Here is a 22024-nt window from a genome sequence, read left to right as displayed (position 1 = left end):
CATTCCCTTCTCCCCTGTGGCTTGACTTCAGTTGCACTGACCTCAATGTCTCTCAGACAGGACAAGTCTGTTCCTGCCACAGGCATCTGCCTCAGCAGATCCTCTGTCTGGGACCTCATCTCTAAACCTCAAGGGCCTGGCCCTTCTTTGTCACTCTGGTTCAGTTTAAGTCACCTCCTTAAAGAGGCCTTCACTGACCATCCAATCCTATGGGACCCCTGTCCCTAGACCATCCTGGTCTTCTGTGTGTGTGTATTTTTGTATTGACCATCTTTTAAATTATAGTTAATTTACAATGTTGTGTTAGCTTCAGGTGTACAGCAAAGTGATTCTGTTATAGTATATATATGTGTGTGTGTGTATACACATATATTCTTTTTCAGATTCTTTTCTATTATAGGTTATTATAAGATCTTGAATATAGTTCCCTGTGCTATACAGTAGCTCTCTGTTGTTTATCTATTTTATATACAGTAGTGTGTATCTGTTAATCCCACACTCCTAATTTATCCCTCCCCCACCTTTCCCCTTTGATAACCGTAAGCTTGTTTTCTATGTCTGTGAGATATTTCTGTTTTGTAAATAAGTTCATTTGTATTGCTTTTTAAATTCCACATGTGATATCATATATTTGTCTTTTTCTGTCTGACTTACTTCACTTATTTTGATAATCTCTAGGTCCATCCATGTTGCTGCAAATGGCATTATTTCATTCTTTTTTATGGCTGAGTAATATTCCATATATATGTATATATAATCATATCTTCTTTGTATATACAGACCAAGGCACCCTTGCTCCCATGCCCTTGCTCTTATATCCATAAGATCATTGTTAGGAACACTTAAAAGCAGTCCATGTGGGCAAAAGGATTAAACACCTTCTAGATTCCAGTATGAATCTCTACCATCCCCAATATTTCTGGAAAAAGATAAAGAGACAGTACTAACAGCCAACCTGAAATTCAGACCCTGACAAAAAAAGACTTCCTTCCAGAAGGCAGGTTGCTGCCACAGGCCTAGAAATTGGCCTCATAGGTTGTCTAAACCATGCTGCAGGGCTCTCTGTTGCTTCCATGGGAACGTGGGTGCAAGGTCTGTGAGGAAGCAACTGGATTAATACACGGTCTGAGCACAGAATCAAGCTCCAGTCTCTGGTGCAAGGGGAGCCCAAGAGAGTTACTGTCAAGTTCATATGAGATAAAAATAGATCCGCAAACAAGTGGAATGCCTGAGCACAGGCTCAAAGAATGTAAATGGAGGTTACAAAAGTAGGGATGACTCAGGCTACCATGTTACCAGACTCCAAATCCAGCCGCCTTCCACCTGCCTTAATAGCACCTCTTGACCAAGTTAGGACCAGAAGCTCAGTTACATTCCTGTTTGGACACATATGACACGGGGCCAGCGTAGTCGAATGACTTCGTCTCCCTGGACAGGAGCAAGCACCACCATCTCTCCAGTGGGAGGTTTACTACGGTTTAAGTAGACTTCTAACCGTGACATTTGCCACCAAACCTGCTCCCATGGTGAGGATTGTGGATGACAGAGCTCAGAATGCCACCTCGAATGACCTCAGTTATGTTATGCTACAAGCAACCCACCAGATCTTCTCAGAACTGACTGAGTTTTGGGGGGAAAGGTGCAATTCTATGACTCTCCTTTCTTGTGATTTGATAGCACCATGACTGTGATAAGCGTTTCACTGGAAGATGTAGGACTACCAAAGTTTAACTTCACTAATGTCTCCTTTGCTTAAAGAGAAAAATCCCAGTTTTCCCTTGAGTTCAAAGGACTGAGAAAATAAGTTTCATAAATACTCCATTGAAAACCTGTGTGCTTAGAAGGCACTGAGAGGGACTTCCCTGGCAGTCCATTGGTTAAGAGTCCGGGCTTCCACTGCAGGGGGCTTGGGTTCCATCCCTGGTCGGGGAACTAAGATCCCGCACGCCGTACAGTGTGGCCAAAAAATAAAATAAAATAAAATAACAGACTTAGTGGTTATAAGAGCAGATATTAAATGCAGAATCCCAGGCTTTGTCTCCAGAGATTCTGGTTCGGTAGATCTGGGGTGGGATGTCATTGTTTAATAATTTCCCCAGGTGTTCCTGATACAGATGATTCAAGACCCCTGCATGAGAAACCGTGCAGACTAATGGAAAAGCAGCTGTGCCCTGGACACGTTAAAACCTAACAATTAGACTGTAATGTTCCTATATGTGGTCCTTCCACGATCACTGAGAAATTCACAAAGCAGCTACATGGAACTTGTTATATACCCTGTTCCAGGAAGATATGAATTATCCCTTTTCTTTTTGCACTACACAGAAGTATCTTCTCAACATGTACTAGGATCTCTTTTCTGAAAATAAACTTGGTGGCTTTTATTTAATAGTCACACTATATCATAATTACATAACTCATGAAAATGACCTGAGAGCTTTAGGAAGCATGATGATGAAAAAGTAAATTATATCCATTTGATGCTTTCAGCGTTTTCTATGTTCTATTTCCCATCCTATCGTGGAGTTGAACTTGGTAGCTAGGTCCTTTGAACTCCAAAGGAAATCCTAGTTAGAGGCTGGACCCTTCAGTGTCATCACTAATGGCTACTGTTATCATGGCTGATGTGAACCTATGAACTACTAAACCAGGCTTGACTTAATTCATATTAATCAAGATGTCAGATAGAGGCACTTACCCTATCTCGCAGTTGACTCATAGGTCTCCTATTTTCTTCCCTTATAGAAGGTACCATCATATCAGTTGAAAATTGAACTGTGGCTTAAAGTCAAGCGGTTAAATCAATTAAAGCTACCCTTAGACGTTTAAGAACGCAATGCTCAACTTATCACCTAGAAACTAGTATATCAGAGGAGAAAAGCTAACACTGCCAGAGGAATCCATGAGGGACCGTGTTAAAGACAAACAGAAGAGGGCAGGAAAGAGGGTGAAAGATGTGGAGAAGTAATAGAAGGTAAAAGAACAGAAGAAAGCGAGAGCTAGTTTAGTGACTCAGGAAGACACAGTGCCTGATAGTAGCTGTTCAACATAGTTTGTGGGATTTAAAAATCCATGGAATTTCTTAAGGCTATGATCAAGTTGCTTATATTCTATATGGCCCCATTTCCACCCTACGTGAGATACTGATGATATTGCACAAGAGTTATGATCGAAATAACCTGGAGTATATTTTATACCCACACACTTGCAGTTACTTGGTGCTTGACTCTTTCAATAGAATTTTTACAAAGAGGCAAACTGAAAGGGGATCTGATGGTAGACCTATAGAAATTATATTACTATCCCAAAAGAAATTTAAGTTTTGTTACTTTCTATTTCCTTTATTCTACCTTTGTTTCCAATGAACCTAACATAATTATAATCAGTAGAAGCTGTATCTCTCACATTTCTCACCTCATAAGATGGGATGATGGGACAGAAAGCAGGAAAGTGGCACTGAAACAACAGTAAATTTTTGATAGAGCAAAAAAATTTGATTGTCTTATTTCTGAAAACACTTTTAAATACGGATGAAGTGAAAGCCAATTTACCATGAATCCAAAAGCTTAAGTTTCAGGATCCCTCACTTGCCATTTTAAAGAGTAATGAAAATGGTAGTGTGAAATTTATCAAAGAACTTCGGAGCATCTCTATACTTTAATTTTATAATAATGATAATGATTCAAATAATAAATAACAATGATCAAGGGATTACTATGTGTCAAGCACTCAGCTAACTACTTCATGTGCATGATCTAATCGAATCTAATCAAAGAAAATCACACTGGAATGTAAGAAGACAAATGCCACGACTTTGTCAAAGGTTAGTTGTGTCTTGGTTCTCCGTCTATCACAGATGTCAATCAATCAATTCATAGATCACAAGCAGCTTGAAGGCAGTATGGTGTCTTATTCATCTTTGTCACTTTCATAGTACCTAGAAATATTAAGCTGTTGGTCAACTAAATGATTAAATTATTTTATGTAATTTTGCTGTCTACCCGCTGACAACACTGGTGGCTGTGGAATACAAAGGATTAAAAAAGATTCCTTAATTTCAACGTGTGTGTGTGTGTGTGTGTTTGTGTGCAAAAAGGGTAATTTAACAACTGGAAAAAAATAGCTGTAGGCAAGTAAAAAGCAAACCAAAAACATCTCATCTTAATCTTATTGTATGCAGGACATTTTGGCTAAAAGAAAAAAGGAGACTGAAGTCAATAATAATCTTTACCCCCAGAAAAGGGCATGCCCATTTTTTTTTTAACCAGGCCTCTGCTATGGTATGGGGTAGGCGGGACCAAGTCACTCTAATATGTTGTTGAGATGGTTCTGGACTCTATGGTAGCCTTAGGTCCAGTTTACCACTGGTTTCATCTCTTCCGCAGGACCTGGTGTGAGCACCAGGGAGACACTGAGACCTCCCTCTGCTTTATGGCTCAGTCCATAGCTTTCCAAACTGTGTGACGTTCATCTCCATCTGGCTGCCTTGTGCCAGCCTCCAGTGGGCCGCTGCTATGGACTCGAGAAAGTCTGGTGTAGCAGACAGGGGCAAGGTGGGACATCCTTTCAGCCCTGGGCCCTGTCCCAATCTTTGGCACTCAGCAAAAGCCCTGGGGGAAGGAGATGGCAGGGGGGTGTGGAATCACTTTGTGACAAGGCTCTCTGGAGTTCTAATCCATCGCACCAGCCCACAGGCGGCTAATAAAAGTCCATTCAATGTTGGACTCATTTCTACTTACCCCAGTCAATGGTGTATTTGCTTCTGAAAATAACCACGGGTCTCTTCTCTCTTAGGAAGGGCTTGTGACTCTCTAGAATTTACTTTACTTCAGCTTCTCTGCATCCTCAGCTCTCTGGTGAGTTTTGGAAAATAGATAAGCAAGGATTTTATAGCTTATCTGGATTGTTGGTCAATGAATATTTATTAAGAGACTAGAATATGACTTCTACTGACTTCTCCAAACTTCCCTTTCACTATTCTAGCGCACTAGAATGCACTAGTTTTTGTCACTCTGGTTGACTCTTCTGTCTTGAAATATGCCACATCCACCCCATGGAGATGGTACCAGCCCCCGCCGTTAGTCTTACTCAAATCTCACCTGCCCAGTGAGGCATTTGGAAAACCTCTGCTGCCCATGGGCACTTACCCCACTCTCATAGCGTTGCGCGCCAGCGCCATGCACCAGGAGAACACTGCTATGACAACACTCCCTCGCAATAAAAAAAAGTATATACATCTCTCCTTTCCAACAGGAGGAAGCCCTCTGAAGTCAAAGGCAATGTTATCTTCCTCACAGCATCTAGCAAAATGCCCTGAACAGAGCAGGGCCGATGGAGCTCTCAGAGAATCAAAGGACTCCAACGTTCGAGCCAACAAACCAAACCCTAGGCTCCCAATTCTTGGGCTTGTTTATGTCTTGGAAGATGACCAGTCGTTTTCCCTGTGAATCAGGGTTTCTACCGCGACTGGTCTTAGGGGAACATAGCAGAGCGATGAAGTTCAGCAGGTCGGAACTGCCCTGTCGCTGGTTTGTGGCTTCAGCACTCACAGGGCTTCTCTGGGCTTGGTGACTGCGGTCCAGCTGAATGCATCTTCATAGTGTGTATATCAGTGTATACAGCAGAATAACCCAGGAAAATTCCCAGCGGATTTCTAAGGAACACAGTTACAGCTCTTGTAGCTGTACAGCTATAATATACTGAAAACATTGAACTCATATCAAGTAGACTACTGACTACAGTAATAAACTAATGCCTCATTTCTCTTAGAAATAATTTTTTATTGAAGTATAGTTGATTTACAACGTTGTGTTAGTTTCAGGTAGAACTTGAAGGGCACAGAGATAGACCTCCTAAAAATCAAGATAAATAAAGCAGATGAATGCATAAAAAACATCATATAGCTATCACCTTCAGAGGAAAAATGGGAGGAGAAACAGAAGGTATAATCTTTCATACATCCTTAGGAAAAGATTCAAAACGTGTGTCACAAAATCATACAATCTATTAAAAATCAATTTTAAAATGTACAGTCAATACTTGAGGCTCAGACTTATGAAAGGGCTGGGAAAGCAAGTGGCTTTCATTATTTCCAAAAGCCTCTCTATGCCTTAGGATTAAAGAAATTAACTCTAATTTATTTAGATTCCCCTACAAACAAATGGTAAATCATCCTCTATGTGATACTCAATTTTCTAAACATACACTTCATAGTGGGAACTTGTACAGTGTCCCTAATAGATTTGTACCATTTTTCTCCTAAAAGAATTTTAGGCATGTTAAAGAATTCTTGCTATTTCACCAAAAAAGCCAGCCACATGGTCATTAAAATTTTCTGTGGCGTTTAAACTTAATATGACTAAGACGTGGTTATAAAATAAAATAACACTCCATATTGGGAAACCTTTTAAAAAGCTGAATGAACCTTTTTATTCTACATACATCAGACTCTTAATGGCTTTTCAACAGTTTGGACCATTTTGTGCAATTGCCACAGCTGCTTCACATTAGCGGAGAGGTTTTGTTATAGAGGCTTCGAGTACAAGCTGCAAAGTCAAACTCCATAGCCCCAAAGTCAATTTTGTTATTTATTCCTTGTGGGTCTCATGGTTTGTTTTGTTTTCTACTTAATGAAGACTTTCCAGGAATTTTCCTAAAGTAAAAACAAAAAGGAATCGATATTATGTGCTCCCCGATGAAAACACCCAAACAATTCAAGTCAATTATTTATTGAGTGTCTAATCATACCTGGCAAGAGGCCTATTAAAATATCAAAATATATCCTCAGAACTTCTGAAATCCCTGCTTTGTCATTTCCCTGAAATTGTAGAAACAAGAAAAATATCCCAGCTTCATTACGTTGTTTCGTAAAAGAGAACAATTCATATTGAATATAGCCTTTCTTTTCGATTTTAACCTCAGAATTTTAAAAAAAAATACTCTAACAAAACTAGTTTTATTACTTGGTACTCAGACTATGGCTTTGAAGTGGGTACATCATAACTGTGAGTCTGATCACTTAACAAGTAGGAAACACGAGGAAGCCATTGCTGCGTTTCTCTGTAGACCGCATAGCATTTACATTTGAAGCCAAGGAAACCCTTTACAGTGGCTTAATGCAGGCTTAATAAGACCCACAAGCCTTTGTTTCCACTGACCTTACCTTATGCAGAAAAGCTCCCCGCTTTTAGCCTAGATGACTTTGATTTGAATCAAAATTATTTCATTCATCTGAAAAAAATGATAAATATTTCTTAGTAACGTTACTGAATCCTGACGGAGATCTGTCTTTAAATAATTAAATAAAATCGTGGCTTTTAAATGTTCTTAAAATAAAAGTCTGTTAATCCCAAACTCCTAATTTATCCCTCCCCCAACACCCCAGCATCCCACTTTCCCCTTTGGTAAAGTTTGTGTTCTATGTCTGTGAGTCTCTTTCTGTTTTGTAAATAAATTCATTTGTACCATTTTTTAGATTCCACAAAGAAGTGATTAAAAAAAAAGTGATAGCATATGCTATTTGTCTTTGTCTGACCTAATTCACTTGCATGATAATTGGGATTAAGAGATACACACTACTATATATAAAATAGATAAAAAGCAAGGACCTACTGTATAGCACAGGGAACTATATTCAGTATCTTGTAATAATCTATAATGGAAAAGAATATATATATATATGCATAACTGAATCACTTTGCTGTACACCTGAATCTAACACAACACTGTAAATCAACTATACTTAAAAAAAAATTTTTTTTTAAAGCCTGAATAATTCCTGAGGAAGGTAGAAATTTGTTAAAATCCACGTGCCCTCAGCTTGAGAGCAGTGTGGGAAATGGCAAACTGGCAATTGCACAGTAGCTGAAATAGACTCCTTTAGTTTTTTTCCTGAAGAATTTAGTTCCGTGGCCTACACTGATAACATTATCTAAATTTAACTACCTATGTCTTTTTAACTTTGTATTTTCATTCTTAAAAAGAGACACAGGCCAGAATATTTTCATAATTGGAAAAGGGCCTACTATTTGAGATTACATATTTCACACATGGATCTCAAAGACTTTGTTTAGTGTTAAGTGATTTTTCTGATGGCCAGTGGAAAGAGAAACTATAGCTGGCAACCAAGATGTCTTTGTCAATTTGATTCCTGTTTTATGCATAGGAAAAGAATTATGTTCCTATCCATAAAAAAAAATTAAGGTAAAAAATAATGAATGTGTGTTTGGGACAATCTAAATTTATAAATTAGATCTTATACATGACCAGCTCTATCAACAATTACAGAATGCAGTCGTGGGGGACAGCTGGGGTGGGGAAGAAAGAGAAAAGGAAGGAAGAAAAAAGATAAGAAGGAAGGGAGTGAAGGAGGAAGTAAGAGAGAAAGAGAGAAAAGGAAATCGATTCTCAAATGCTCATTTTACAGGTTACATTTGCACATTGCCTCATAAAGGCAAAGAAGCTTTAGTTCTCTGTATTCTTATAGGATTACTTAAAATTCCACATATTGGATTATTTTTTATTATATATATATATTTTAACATCTTTATTGGAGTATAATAGGCTATAATGACATCATTATATACAGACACACACAAAAATTCAGCATCCTTTTCTCCTAAAATTTATACATGTGGGCAAAGAAAAGGCAACATCTATATAAAATCCAAAATTCCTCAAAGTGAAACTTGAAAAGATTTTCATTTTGGATGTCTGCTATTTTAAACCATAATACTACAATCCTATTCAGAAAAGAAGTCCAATAAGTAAATTTTAAGTTTGGTTCTTCAATGTTATAAGCTTAAGGGGTCTGAAGTCTTATTAATTAAAGGCTTGGCTGGCAAATATTTTTTACTATTAGAAACTCCAAAATTTGACACATTTAAACAAAAAAGTATGAATCAAATTAGCATTCTCTGTCGGCATATGTAACATCATAGTATGCTTTCATTTTTGTAAGCAGAATAATTATGTTTGCTGTCTACTGTGAAAATAAAGGAAACCTCATTTAAAATGGAATCCCTGAAGGGGGCGCTCTCACGCACTTCCATTCAGGCCCCAGCAGAAGGAAGAATTTCTCCTTGCCTGGCCGCAGTCAACTCAATGAGAAGCCATCACCACCCCGGACTCAGAACCCCCAAACTTCCACTTTTCTCTACAAGCAAACACTTCACCTCCGTTGTTCTTCGGACTTGCCTATGCGTCATCGTAGTTTGTTTGTCACGAATTGCGATTCTCTGATATTCCTAATTAAGCTCATTTTGCTGGTGTAATAACGGCTCTTTTATTTTCAAGGTCAACACTACAAATACATTATCATACAATACCATTTCTAGGCTCTTATACTTTTAAAAAATTACCAAGATTTAATAGAAAGCTTACAGGTTTAGGCACTAGTATTGAAATTATCCTTATACAAAACATGGGTATGTAATATTTTAAGCCAAGCCAAAAATATTTTTAAATAGAAAAAAAAAAAAGAACTCTTCTCTGTAATCATGGCTATTGAGAATATGAGGTATTTTGGCATATTTAAGTCAAAATAAACCAATATTAATAGTCTGTTGAATCACTGAGAAACTGAAGCAAACTGTTAATTTAGAAGAACGCTTAATGTTAATTAAAATCTAATCAATCATCGAAATTTTGTCTTTATAAACAATTAAGGACTATTTTAACCTTACACAGATTACATATATTTATACTGATTGGCAAGGCTATTGCTCTTTTTATGAATGTAATATTTAATAAGTTGTTCTTGTGATAAGCAGAAACAGTTTGTACTTTCTAGATGTTCTTAAATAAGCAGAGACCAACACATTTCATTATTTATGACATTATTTTTTGTACTGATATCAATACTTGTAACTTTTTTTAATATTGTTTTATCAAAGTATAGTTGACAACCAATATTATATTGGTTTCAGGTATACAACATAGTAATTCAACATTTACATACATTACAAATTGATCACCATGATAAGTCTAGTAACCATCCATCACTATACAAAAATATTGCTGTATTATTGACTATATTCTCTATGCTGTACATTAGATTATTTATTTTATACCTGGAAGTTTCTATCTCTTAATCCCCTTCACCTATTTCCCCCAACCTCCCACCTCCTTACCTTCTGGCAACCTCCAGTTTGTTCTCGGTATCTATGAGTCCCTTTCTGTTTCCTTTAATTGGCTTATTTTGTTTTTTAGATTCCACCTATAAGTGAAATCATATGGTATTTGTCTTTGTCTGAGTTATGTCACTTAGTATGATATCTTCTAGGTCCATCCATGTTGCCATAAATAGCAAGATTTCATTCTTTTATAGTGCTGAGTAATATTCCATCATATATATAGTATGTGGTGCATATAAATGGTATATATATTAATGGTATATATATATATATATATATATATATATATATCACATCTTCTTTATACGTTCATCTATTGATGGACACTTAAGTTGCTTCCATATCTTGGCTATTGTAAACAATGTGTGCTGAACATAGGGGTGCATATATATCACCTTCGCCATTTTATGTATTTTTAGTGTTTTTGTTTTCTTTGGATAAACACCCAGAAATGTAATTGCTGGATTGTATGGTAGTTCTATTTTTAATTTTTTAAGGAAAACCCATACTGTTCTCCATAGTGGCTGCACCAATTTACATTCCCACCAACAGTGCAAGAGGGCTCCCTTTTCTCCACATCCTCACCAATACTTGTTTTTTGTTGTCTTTTTGATAATAGCCACTCTGACAGGTGTGAGGTGATATCTCATTGTGGTTTTAATTTACACTTCCCTGATGTTTAACCATGTTGAGCATCTTTTCATGTGATTGTTGGCCATCTGTATGTCTTCTTAGGAAAAAAGTCTACTCAGTTCCTCTGATCATTTTTTTAATCAGATTGTTTGGTTTTTGCTTTCGCATTGCATGAGTTCTTTATATGTTTTGCATAAGAACCCCTTATTGGCAATATCATTTACAAATATCTTCTCCCACTCAGTAGGTTGCCTTTTTGTTTTATTGATCGTTTCCTTTGCTGTGCAAAAGCATTTTAATTTGAGGTAGTCTTAATTGTTTGTTTTTGCTTTTGTTGCCTTTGCCTGCAGAGACAGATCCAAAAAGATACTACTAAGACCAAGGTCAGAGAGCAAACTGCTTGTGTTTTCTTCTAGGAGTTTTATGGTTTCAGGTCTTACATTTAAGTCTTTAATCCGTGTTAAGTTTGTTTTTGTATATGGTGTAGGAAAGGGGTCTAGTTTCATTCTTTTGCAGGTAGCTGTCCAGTGTTCCCATCACCGTTTATGTAGACTGTCTTTTCCCCACTGTATATTCTTGGCTCTATCGTAGTAAATTGAGTATGTAAGCATAGGTTTATTAATGGGCTCTCTATTATGTTCTATTGACCTACATGTCTGTTTTTGTGCCAACACCATACAATTTTGATTATTATAACTTTGTAGTATAGTTTGAACACAGAGAGCATAATAACTCCAGCTTTGTTCTTCTTTAAGATTGCTTTGGCTATTGGGTGTATTTTGTGTTTCCATACAAATTTTAAAATTATTTGTCCAGTTCTGTGAAAAACACCATTGGCATTTTGATAGAGATTGCATTTAATCTGTAGATTGCTTTGAGTAGTATGGGCATTTTAATAATATTAAATCTTCCAATCCTTGAGTGTGGTATATCTTTCCATTTATTTGTGTTGTCTTCAATTTTTTTATTAATGTCTTATAGTTTTCAGAGTACAGGTCTTTCACTTCCTTGGTTAAATTTATTCCTAGGTATTTTATTCTTTTTGATGCAATAGTAAATAGGATTTTTTTTTAAATTTCTCTTTCCAATAGTTTGTTGTTAGTGTAAAGAAACATAACAAATTTCTTTATTTTGATTTTGTATCCTGAAACTTTACTGAATTAATTTATTAGTTCTAATAGTTTTTTGATGGAGTATTTAGGGTTTTTAATATATAGTGTCATGTCACCTGCAAATAGTGACAGTTTTACTTTTTTATCCTATTTGTATGCCTGTTATATTTTTTCTTGTCTGACTCTGTGGCTAGAAGTTCCAATACTACGTTAATAAAAGGGCAAGAGTGGGCACCTTTGTCTTATTCCTGGTCTTAGAGGAAAAGCTTTCAGCTTTTCACCATTGAGTATTATGTAACCTGTGGCTATGTTTATTGTCCTATAAGTCTATGATTCCTATTGTGTAACTCAATAACTTGAATTCTAAGCAAAATAAGAAGTCCTATGAGCTGATGTAAATAAGGTATCTGGAAGACTTTACCTGAACCCTCCTACTTTACTCACTAAATGTTTTGGGGGCATGATGCAATTAAGTTTATATATATGTATATATGTGATATATATATATATATATATATATATATATATATATATATATATATAATTGGTCTGCTCTAGTGAGAGTGTTTGGGTTGGATATTTACTTTGGGATTTTTACTGTTCATTATGTTCAACTTTTGTGAATAATGACGTTTATTGTATAAATTTAAAGTTATGCACTTTGAGCTTTTAAGTTTGATGCTAAATGGGAAGAAAGCTGGAATTTGCATTAGTATATAGATGTTGGTTTTATTTTTATCATTGTCCATCTGACATAATAAAATATTAATAGACCTAGAGGATGGGCACCCTGAGTAGTTTAAAATTTTTAGAGGAAGAGTTCAAGGACAGTAAATATAACACAGTATAATATATGAGGTAATTGGATCTTATGTTTATATAAAAGCAACAGTAATATATCAAATATGTATCTTTAAACACGCTTATAGAATGCATACATGTGAAAACACGAATTTAACACTCCCTTTGTGCTGAAGACCAAGGTGCCTTTTAAATGTAATGAGTTTAAAGCAGGAAACAGGAAAAGTTCTAGTTTCTTATGTTTTCTGGGTGAAAATGATAGGAGTGTGAGTGAAAGTTTCTAGTTGCAATGTATCTGCAAGTTCACTTAGGTTCCACTATAAATTAAGCAGATCTCTAGAGATAAGGGCTGATGGAAGGAAATATATAGTTAAAACTATCCGAAATTATCGTAATCATTACTAGTTTGTTTTTTTTTTTTTTAAAGAAAAGCAACCTTTCAGGAAAAGTGTCTATCTAATCGCAAAATTTAAGTGGTTTTTTTCTTTTGTGCTCTTTTGTTTGTGATCAAGGAGCGTGTGTGGGAAAATAACCAAAATGTTCCCAAGGAGCAGATCATTGACCACAGGAAAAAGTCTTCTCAACCAGCCTTCAGTTGCTTATACTCTCTTGTTCCCTTTACAGTGATTTTAAAAACATGTGTCTCACATATTCATTAAGAAAAACAAGATGAACATTTTACTTTGCACTTTGTTAATAATTTTCATGTTTCCCTATAAAAGACTTTTGAAATTTGGCCGCAATTGTAGTTCATTATTTGGTCATTAAAGCAACTAAGTGAACTGTTTTCCTGTCTTTGTTCATTTTATTGAATTGTCTACTATAAATGTATTTCCTGAAAAATTATAAAATAAATTTATAAAGAAATCAAACCAGGAATGGCAGAAAGTGTAAACTTACCTACAGGTACACCAGCAAGGGTAACTTTCTAAAACCATTTCTCACACCCCTGGCCCAGAGTTTCTATGATCATGTGATGTGAAAATGTGGTACACAATCAACAAGTCTTGGGGATAGTTCTTCTGATCTCATTGTGGACAGATGCAAGGACTCTGAGACACACACACAAATCATTTTTAAACTAATTGCCTACTACATATAATAGATAACACATTCGATTTAAAAATTTGTTCTTAAATCCAATAATGCTTCACCTAATCAATTGTAGTATGACAACACACATCACTGTTGTTGCTGAATTTTTTTTACTATACTCTTCTTTGTAATAATTGACAACTGTCTTTATCATTAGAAAATGTCTGAGAAAAGAAAAATAATGAAAATTTGCATTCACTTTCATTGCCAATGTCTATATATCTCTACTGTGTCAATATTTATGCCATTAGAAGCCTGAAATCAGCAAAGTTGACTCCAGTCTGTCCTTTCTAGAAATCCAACAATGTGTACTTATCTTGATAGAAGAATGCTTGGTTTGAACAGTTTGTAACTTTTCCAAATTTAGATTTTCCTCAACCAAAAACTTTATTTTGAAATATCTTAAATATTTGTTGAATATCATCACAAAGAACAACAACAACAAAAATTCAGAGCCAAGTAAGACTTTGTTGAAGCCATGTCCTCTGAAAATGCTGAAGCCCAGTTAGACTTGGAGCAGAAGAAATTTTAAGTGATAACTTTGTCAAATCATATAATCCAGGAAGTTTATTCTCATTATTGTGTACAACCATAATTTCTTTTGCTTCTAAACATCCTGCTTCTAAGACTTTTGTAGAGACTTATAACTGAAGAGGACCAGAGTGTTCATATAATCCAGTTATCACTTATTGAATAAGTAGTTATGCAATCTTGTCTTCCACACTCCCAGTAATAGAGAACCCACTATTTATTATTAGCTGCAACTTTTAGAAACTTCTTTCTTATACTCATTTTTGTATTCTTATATTTATTAAGATCAGTCTCATTGTAATCTCCTACCTTTGATCTCCTCCTGCCATCTGAAAATATTAGCCAGAATAATCATTACCATTTATTGAGGTCTTATTATGGGCCAGGAGTGACAACAGGCACTTCACATAGATTTCATCATTTAATCTTCACAACTAAACTGAGAAGCAATATTGCATCAGCCCCATATTTTCTAGATGATATAAAGGGCTAACCTGCTTGACAGAATGTTACTAAATAGCAAAACAGTATTTCAAACGCAGATTTGAAGAGACTAAGATTTTCTTCATATTGCTGTATTCAGATAAATTTTACATACTCAAAAGTAATGATCATTTCTCTGCAAGTCTACCCTTTTCCCAGCTAAACACACCCAGTACCTCCCACCATGTCACCTGTATTAGTGATTCTGTGATTATACTGTCCTATCCGCTCTGCTCTGGGCATACCCAGTTTGTCAATATCCCAGCAGAGAAAACTACCCAGAAGGGAGCACAGCACTCCAAATCTTCTCTAAGGAGAATATAGAAGCATGTGATAACCTCCCTTTCTCCAGATATTAATGTTTCTAGTAATGCAGACTAAAATGGCATAATTTTTTGAAGCCTCATTATAGAATGAAACACACATCAATAAAAATTCTGAAATATCTTTTATAGGTTCTGCTGTTTAGTCATATTGCTCCAGCTTATACCTGTACAACTGACCCTTTACCCATAAATATATGTCTACATTTTTTTCATGTAGACTTATATTAAATTTTATCTTGCCTGTATTAATCTATTAATTCCAACTTGTGGAAATTATTTTAAATAATGAAAATAACATCTATTGTATCTGTTATGTCTCATAGCTTGCAGTTTTTCCAAAATTTGACAATTGGCTATTTATGTCTTTATTCAAGAAATACTTGAAAGTGAACAAGGCAACTGTTTAACGGAATACAATAAAGGAGAATCCTTGTAGAGACCAATTCCAGTTCTAAGCCACACACACACACACACACACACACACACACACACATTCTTTCTAAAGAGGAATAATAGAGTAAGTCACTGAGCCATTCAAAGAGTTGACCAGATAGTGAATAATCAAATGGATGGATGGATGGAGAAATGGCTCATAGGACTCTGAAAAAGTGATATTTTGTTAAGTAAGGTGATGAGATACTAAAGACAAAATTCCATCGTTAACCTAAACATGACTCCTGGGGAAGGCCCACTGCATGAGAGCCCCCCTCTGTCTGACAAATACTGACGGAGAAAGACTTTATGAAGAGGAAAGTCAGAGATATAACGAAAATCATCTTGCCTTCGATTGGTCCAGTTTTCTAAATGATAAAATATAATACCTTATGCACTAAAGTTTTAACCATGAATTATAGACCTTCCCTTTCCAAAAAACTAGTCAGCAGCATTGATTACCAAAATTCCTTGTTTCCTTTCCCAATCCAAGGAAAATAGGCATATAAAAAAGCCTCGTGCTTTATTTCATGCCTGGAAAGTAGGTGTCTGTGTGTGTGTGTGTGTGTGTGTGTGTCTGTGTGTGTGTGTGTCTGTGTGTGTGTGTGTGTGTGTGCATGTGATTTCCCTCTGGCACACTTTGTGCCTCAACACTCACTAAGACACAGGGTTAAATCTGTGCTGCCCTTTGCCAGCTGCAAAAAACCAAATATTGTGCAGAGCTGCAATTTAAAGTGTATGAAATCGTACAGCTTCCCAAGGTACAGAATTGGAATCTATGAATGAAAATTCAAGAGAATTAAATTTGACACAGCTGAAGGAAAAGTTTTTAAAGATCAGAAAGGGAAACCGATATTATTGAACACCCAGTGTGCAGCAAGAAGTTTAAATATATGACAAGTTGGTTCTTGTGTCACTCAATGGTTCTGAACAGCTGACGGAAGAGAATTGAAAAACTCAATTATAAGTTTCAAGCTTCATTCTCTGTTGTGAGAAACAGACATTATTTTAAATAAAAAGATGAAACTGTTCCTTTTTTCTAGGTAAACTGACACATATAAATAAATTTTATATGCACAAAAGCTAAGTAAAAATTGTCTTCTGGAAAAAAAAAAGATCTGGGACAATGCATTACCTTAGAAGCTAAACTAGTCTATATAACAGGGAAAAGTTGACAATTTACTTAGTGCTAGCTAATTCCTCTGTAAGCAGCAGAAAAAAAAAAAAAAAAACAACCAACTATGATCATAGTATGGTTGTCCCCTTAAACTCAGATTACTACTATTATTTTAAAGAAATTTTTCCCTAAAGTATCCTGTCTGACAAATACTGATGGAGAAAGATGTATACTGATTCATATACGTCTTGATAGAATTCCCTACACTGATTCATATGTGTCTTGGTATCTATGTCTGTATTTGTATATGTGTGTCTATACATTCTGTCTTAGTCTCTTCGGGCTGCTATAATGGAATACTATAGACTGCGTGGTTTGTAAACAAAACAAATTTCTTTCTCAAAGTTCGGGAGGCTGAAAGTCCAAGATCAAGGCACCAGTAAATTCGGTGTTTGGTGAGAGCCCGCTTCCTGGTTCATACACGGCTGTCTTCTCTCTCTGTCCTCAGATGGAGGAAGGGGCTAGTTTGCTCTCTGGGGTCTCTTTTACAAGGGCACTAATCTCTGCTCTCATGACTCAATCACCACTCAGAGGCCCACCTCCAACACTTTGAGGGTTAGGTTTCAACATAAGAATTTGGGGGGAATATAAACTTTCAGTAGATAGCAGTGTGTGTGTGAGTGTGTATAAAATTAGCAGGAAAAAATATAGGCCTGGTGTTTACCTTGAGTTGGAGAAAGACTGGCAACTTTGGGGAAAACACTGATGTTAGATTGTTATACTCTGCTAGAAATCTTATGGTTGAACATACCCTATATCGTGGGGGGGTACGAAAGAAAATTTTCCGCAGATGTCGTAGAAGTTGCCATGGCCCATCTTCCTGGGTACAGTTAAATTCTGGAGCAGAGCTGAGGACTTGGAGGTGGAGGTAGAAAGAAAATGTTTTCCCATCTCAAGGTCACAAAGAGTTAAGGGACTGAATTTGAAGTAGGTGAAATCACACCAGGGCTGCCCTGCTGGGAGGGTAAGGTGTTTGCTGTGACATGGCAATAGGCTGGGAACAGAGGCGGAAGCTGGATGTCTGCCCCAGTGAGGCAAGCCAGGAACTCAGTAAAAACGCTGCAGTAGGGGAGCCCTGTAATGGGACTCAGTCTCATTCCCGTATCTGAGAACATCCACCTTTAGTAGTCAGTTTCAGATTTTTTATTGCTGGAATTTCCTTGCATTTCCCCAAGCCTCTAATAACGTCTTGTTGCAAGTTGTAGCTGCATCCTGCCTTTGTCATGTCTGCATGTATCCCGTGTGGGTGGTGATACCACATGTGAGACAGAACAGCAGGCAGAGGGAAGCCAGTGTGATTCCTTGAAATAGCAGGAAAGGCTCAAGGGAGAAGCAGAGCAGAACCCCGGAAAACAAATCTTAGATTGGGTCTGTGAAACACCCAGACCTACTGGATTCCCCAAAATATTCATGATAAGAACATGAGATAACATGGTAAAAGGCAAACCGCTTGCTATGAAGTAGAAGTTCAACTCAAACTATTGCAATTTGTACATAAAAGAGAAATGTGACCTCAGTCTAGTGACTTCTAGACTGAAATCGCACATCATACACACTATTTTCCAGTAGTTAAGTATCATAACAGTCCTTTGAAGTAGGTATGTAAATTTTGCTTCATAGATGGGAAACTGAGGTTTGGGGAGCTAAGTTCCTACCCCAAAACAATATGGTTCCTAAATATCAACTCTAACTTGTAGGTTGAGTTATACAGCTCAAAAGCTTCTCTTTGGTCTTTGAACCAAGCTTCTTTCCCAAAGATGAAATTGACTATATGAAAAGAATTCATGCAGATTTTGAATGGCAAGATGTCCAGGGATGTTATAAAGATGATCATGTGTACATGTGGGGGCTGAATCATACAATTAAACATGCTGTGATTCTCATCATTTGATCCTGTGTTAATTACAAACCACAAATCTAATTTCTTCGGGTAATTAACAAGGCAGAAATCATGGTACATTAGCCTATGATTTTTCTATTTCCAAATCAATTGGATCAACTGAAACAAGGAACTCTGATAATTATTTCAGAACAGGAAGTAAAAACAGGACCTTGGATAGCACTTTTTAAAGGAAACAAATGACACCTAAATGAGGCGTCCCTGTTCCCAGGTCTGTCTCGACATCGGCAGTTAGCAGCAGGGTGGAATGTCATGGTTTTTCATGCCTTCAGAGGGGAGCTGACGTAGAGATAAGTGTGGTCCCAGAGGCTAGCACAGCACACTGAGGAAGAAACCCACGTTCTGCCAAGGTAATGAAAACGCTGAAGGTCTGCCAGGGTTAATTAGTAACACAGTGAGGAGACCCCGTTTACCAATGGTCACTTGGAGGTGAACCAAGAACTGCTTGAGCAGAGCTGGGCTCCCTGCCATCCTGGTCACCCATAAGCTGCAGTTACTGGGTGCAGAGAGGCAACAAAAATATTTTGTCTGGACCTTCTTTTACCAAAAGCTCCCTCTCTTTCTTTTAAATATATGACTCAACATAGAAAACAGAGTCCCCAAATCTCCTACCCTTGGACCTCAGACTGGCCTTCAGCTCTATCTACATTCTTCCTGCTCTGCCTGTCTCTTAGATCTGATGCCCCAATTCCTCCAAAAGCTCAATTACACTATTTTCATAAGAATTTTTTCTTCAAATCCAGAAGAATATATGTAAATATTCACAGTCTTTAAATGACAGACCCAATGGTCTGCCCCCTCCAAAACTATTCACAACTGCCCTCCTCTCTTGCCCCCCTTGATACTAAATAACTCAATATTTTCAGACGTCCAAAACTCTTCTCTAACAAAAGCTATCATTTGCTCATTTACATAAAATAGGAGAGCATTTTTCTGGGAAGGATGGGAAGGATAATTTATGAAAACATTAAAATGACTATGTGTTTTGTTATTTGAGAATTTACCAATATATTCTGCACCAACTTATTTGATTTTTTTCAGAGCTATGTGGTCTCCCAAATTCCAGAAACTCTCTCAAATAAACTGCAACAGACTTAAACCATGAGCAGAAGTTCGTCTTGTCAGTCAACAAGCATTGCTAGTGTGCTTGACACATGGGCAAATAAATCAAGAAATGGACTGCATTCCAACTGTTATCTAAGATGACTTGAAAATGATAATAAAAAAAAACTGGCAAGCTATCTTAGCTCTATGAGGGAAAAATGGGAAGAAAATTAATTACGTCTATCGGAAAAGTGTTGCTAAACCCTTTGCTATGACTTTGCTTTCTCTTGGGATTTCCCAATAGCTAGTTCTGACAAATGGGCAGGGCCAGGACCAGGATTAATTAAGTGAGGCTTTTGCCTTGGCTGCAAAGTTCAAGAGGGTGCCAAAAAGACTCAATAAATAAGAGAAATAATCTTTATAAGTAATATTTTTAGAAATCAAAATGAGTGCAAAAAACCTTACAATGAACAAAGTATCAAAATTTTAAACATGGACAAGATCAGCTAATGTGTATTAGCTAAAAATCAAAAGAGAGAATGAAATTATTTGACATAATTTACAGTGATCCATCAAAACTCAACTATAATTTTAATTTTTTTCATAAAACTTAAAGTAGAACTACGTACAGTCCAGCAATCCCACTGCTGGGTATATATTCAAAGGAAACTAAGTATCTCAAAGAGATACCTGCATTCTGGTGTTCATTGCAGCATATTCACAACAGCCAAGACTCAGAAACAACCTAAATGTCCACCAACAGATGAATGTATAAAGAAAATGTGGGAGATGATAGAGATGATAAACACAGTGGAATATTATTCAGCCTTTAAAAAGGAGGAAATCCTGCCATTTGCAAAAACGTGGATGAATCTGGAGGACATTATGCTAAGTAAAATAGGTTAAATAGAGAAAGACAAATACTGTATGATCTCACTTATATGTGGAATCTTAAAAAAAAAAAAAAAAGTCAAGCTCATAGAAACAAAGTAGAAAAGTGGTTGCCAGGGACTGAGGGGTGAGGGAAATGGGGAGAGGTTGGCCAAAGGGTAAAACTTTCAGTTATAAGATAGATAAGCACTGGAGATCTAATGTACAGCATGGTGACTATAGTTAATAATACTCTATTATACACTAGAAATTTGGCAGGAGAGTAGATCTTAATCATTCTCATCACACACAAAATGGTAACTATGTGAGGTGATGGATGTGTTAATTAACTTGATTGTGGTGATCATTTCACATTGTATGCATAGATCAAATCATTACATTGTACACTTTAAATAGATATAATTTTATTTTCAAATATACCTCAGTAAAGCTAAGGGGAAAAAAACTCAACTATGGAACAAAAAGTGTGCAATGAGAAGAAGAAAAAGAAAAGGTAACTTAACAACTGATATCAGAATCCCTGTTAGAAAAGAAAATGCCCTCCATTGACATAGCAGCACCTTGATCAGCATTTCTGGTTGTAGGATGACCTCAGAGTATGACCATTGTGGGTTGGAAGTGAGAAAAGAGAACCACATACTTAACCAATACAGAGGGAATAACTGTCAAGGTCTCTGACCAGCCTGAAGGAGAAAAGAAAGAACAAGAAGACAAGAAACGTGATAGCTAGGTCCCTGTGAAGAGGGGCGTGAAATTTCTTAATGGCTAAAGAATTTTTAAGGGTGGAACTATCGATGGTTCAATTGTAAGTTACTGACTCTGTTGCCCTTGGATGTAACTTCTACCTTCAATGGCATTACACTGTCAGGAAAGTCTGCCATATATACATTCTTGAGTCAGAGAAGGAGGGAAAATCCATGCACTGACTTTTGATCCAGGTAAGGAGTGGTGCTAGAAAGCAAGATCGCTTGGTCTCAGGGCTGGCTGCCCAGTTTATTTTCTTAATCTGCCTATTCTACTTTCCATGTGAAGAAGCAGGGGGACAAAAACATTAATAAACTTGTCTAAGTTAAAGTAACTCGGTAGGACTTCCCTGGTGACGCAGTGGTTAAGAATCTGCCTGCCAATGCAGGAGACCCAGTTCGAGCCCTGGTCCGGGAAGATCCCACATGCTGCGGAGCAACTAAGCCTGTGCACCATAACTACTGAGCCTGCGCTCTAAAGCCCATGAGCCACAACTACTGAGCCCGCGTGCCACAACTACTGAAGCCTGTCCCCCTAGAGCCCATGCTCCACAACAAGAGAAGCCACTGCAATGAGAAGCCCCCGCACTGCAACGAAGAGTAGCCTCTGCTCGCCACAACTAGAGAAAGCCCACGCGCAGCAACGAAGACCCAACACAGCCAAAAATAAATAAATAAATAAATTTATAACCAAAAAAAAAGGAACTTTCAAAAAAAAATAAC

The sequence above is a fragment of the Balaenoptera acutorostrata genome, chromosome 6, assembly GCF_949987535.1.
Source record: "Balaenoptera acutorostrata chromosome 6, mBalAcu1.1, whole genome shotgun sequence".
NCBI lineage: Eukaryota > Metazoa > Chordata > Mammalia > Artiodactyla > Balaenopteridae > Balaenoptera > Balaenoptera acutorostrata.
The sequence above is the reverse complement of the archived record's forward strand: the minus strand, read 5'-3'. Positions refer to the sequence as shown.